General features: G+C 41.4%; 1 pseudogene; it reads left to right on the top strand.

Moving 5' to 3' along the window:
- Nucleotides 1-3,085, top strand: part of LOC114005753 (kinesin-like protein KIF3A pseudogene) — a 3,577-nt pseudogene extending 492 nt beyond the window's left edge.
- Nucleotides 3,086-3,108: the final 23 nt, after the last annotated feature.

Below are 3,108 nucleotides of genomic sequence, written 5' to 3'. Positions count from 1 at the left end.
GAAAAGAACTAAAACATTTAAGGGACACAAAAATGGAAAATTATCTGTTGATGACATTTATGATAGTACCTTTAACTAGACTAATATACACTGTGTTCCTGCTGGGAAAATTCATTTGGCATGCTGTAATGATACACCGTGGTTGAATGCCTAAAATAATAATTAAAAAATAATTAAGACATAGTAAATCTAGTTCATGAAATAATATCTAAACACTCTCCAAGTCCAGGAAGAAATACAGACATCCAGATCCATCAAATACAAAGAATGTCAAATGACTGCACATCAGAACAATCCCTCCAAGGCACATCAGAGCCAAAATGGCAAAAGTCAAAGGCAAAGACAATATTCTAAAAATTGCAAGAAAGAAACATCAAGTTTCTTGTAAAGGATACCAGCAGAAACCATGAAGGCAAGAAGGGGATGGGAAAACAGAGTCAAATTCTGAAATAAAATCCATTTCATCAGCAAACTTATCCTTCATATTAGATGGAGAAATCAAACAATTCCCAGAGAAGTAAAAATGGAAAGAATTTACCAACACTAAAAGAGCTCATCAAGAAATACTAAGGGACTGCTATGACAGGACATAGAAGAGAAATAAACAGAAATAAGAAAACACAAAATAATTAGAAACATAACTAGGAAAATGGTAGGCGTAAGTCCACATGTATCAATAGCAATCCTAAACGTACCTGGATTACATCCCCCAGTGAAAAGACACAGACTGTGGGGTGAGCAGGTAGCACAGTGACCAGAGCATAAGACTCTAGACTTCCACGTGGTCAACCACAGATTGATTGAGTCCCAGACCTGGCAGCGTGAAAATCACACTAGGCACGTGTATATGTGTGTGTGTGTGTGTGTATGTGTGTGTGCCCAAAATCCTGAGGGGAGAATGAAGAAGAGCTTGTAGCATGGCCATCCTCTGAGAGATGACTTCTCACTTTCTCTCTCTGTCTCTCCAGTGAGCGCACCCACCCCACAACAAAAAAAAACCCTAAAACAAACAAAGGACAACATTTAAATGCATAGAAGAACCTGCAGGGGGAAAAATGATATATATATGTGTGTGTGTGTGTGTGTGTGTATACATATATATACATATATATTAAAATATACACACACACACACATATATATACACACGCATATATACACACACACACACACACACACACACACATATACTTTTTCAGGATTTCCTAGGAGGAAATATGTGTATGTGTATGTATGTATGTGTATATGTGTGTATATATGTATAAATGCAGAAATAATGCTGATTTTTTAAAAACTATATTGAGCATTCTGTGAAAAGGAAAGACTAATCAAGACTTGTAATTTAATGTTAAGTATAATTTCTGAGATGTCACTGCATTTTCTTCTTCCTCTATGGTACTTTGCAATCATCAAATTCAGTAGTAGTTCTGAATCTCCAAAGACCCTTAGAAGAAGAGGGCCCAGCTGGCCAGCCTGGGTAGTTAGGGTGCCTGGCTGGACCACCTCACATTCAAGGCCTGGGATCAGCATGCATCCAGCCTGCCTTGGGAGGGGCCCGGGGACTGTCCCGGCTGCTTCATCCCTTGGGGCCTGCACTGCTTGACATAAAGGTGCCTCGGCTCCCAACCCCACTGGCTTGATAGGGTGTCTACGGGGCAGCTGCAAGGTTCTGTTTAGATGCTGGGCATCTAGGGGGGCCTCTGTGCTGTGACGCCAACTCTGGAAGGTGGCAGAACCAAGGAAATTATCCTTCTTCCTGGCCCCTGACTCGGACTCTGCTAGAACCGTCACTCCTCTCATGACGCTTTAATTTATGGTGCGGAATATCAGTAAGTCGGAGAAGCCAGGAAGCTGCAGTCATGGAAGGCTGATGTGAGCTGCTGGTCCCTCAGTGAGAGAGAGGAGTCAGAGAGCTACACCCGGGCTGTCTGTGCGGATGAAGTCAGGGGAGCCATCATCGTTCCTACGGCCGACTCTTCCAAGGAATCTCAAAACACACTTACTTTCGATAATGTTTTTGGACCAGAGTAAACAACTTGACATTTATAACTTAACTGTAAGACCTACTATTGGTTCTGTTCTTGAAGGCTACAATGGGACAATCTTTGTGTATGGACAAAGTGCAACAGGCAAAACTGACCATGGGAGGCACTCACGCTGTTTCTCAACTTAGGGAAATTATTCACAATCTATTTGCTCATATATTGGTCATACTGCAAAAGCAGACGGTGATACAAGATTTTTGCTTCTACTGTCTTATCTGGAAATGTGTAATAAAGACGTTTGTAACATTTTGGGCAAGGATCGGACACAGAGATTAGAGGTTAAAGAAAGACTAGATGTGGGGGCTCAAATCAAAGATTTATGAGCTTATGTGGTAAATAGTGCTGAAGATATGGATGGAACTATGACACTAGGCCACAAAAATCGATCTGTAGGTGGGACTAACATGGATGAACATAGTCCCCATTCCCGTGCCACCTTTACCATGACTACAAGTGCAGTGACAAGGTGTTGAAGGCAACCTGCTTGTCAGGATGGTGAAGCTCCATCTTGTAGATCTTCCTGGTTCGCAAAGACAAGCTAAATCGGAGCTTTGGACAGCGCCCACAGCCAGCAACGAAAGTCAGTCTTTCACTTTCCACCCTTGCTAATGTAGTTTCTGCCTTGATTGATGGGAAAAAGAATAACAGGTCTTTTTCAGGATTCCCTAGCAGGAAATTTAAAAACCACGATGTGTGCAATTACTGGAGCAGCAGATTAAACTCTGATGAAACCATCAGTACATTACAGCATGCCAATCATGCCAGCAATATTAAAAAGAAAGCTAGAATCAATAAAAATCTCAAGGGTGCCCTGCTTCATCAGTTTCAGAAACAAAAAAAGAACTGAAAAAATATTTTTGAAGAGAAGAAAGATCAGACTTGGATATCAGTGGGTCAGAAGAGGATGACGATGAGAGGGTGAGACTGGGGACGATGGAGAGAAAAGGAAAAAAGGAAATTTCCCCAGAGAAGATGGCTGAAATGCAAGCAAAATTTGATGAGGAGAAGACAGCCCCTGAAACAAAGAAGAAACAAGGCTAGAGATGAGTTAGAGAAATGGGAAA

The sequence above is a fragment of the Tupaia chinensis genome, unplaced genomic scaffold (genome assembly GCF_000334495.1).
Source record: "Tupaia chinensis unplaced genomic scaffold, TupChi_1.0 Scaffold144377_1, whole genome shotgun sequence".
In the NCBI taxonomy this organism is placed as follows: domain Eukaryota; kingdom Metazoa; phylum Chordata; class Mammalia; order Scandentia; family Tupaiidae; genus Tupaia; species Tupaia belangeri.
This window is presented reverse-complemented; position numbering and strand designations above follow the sequence as displayed.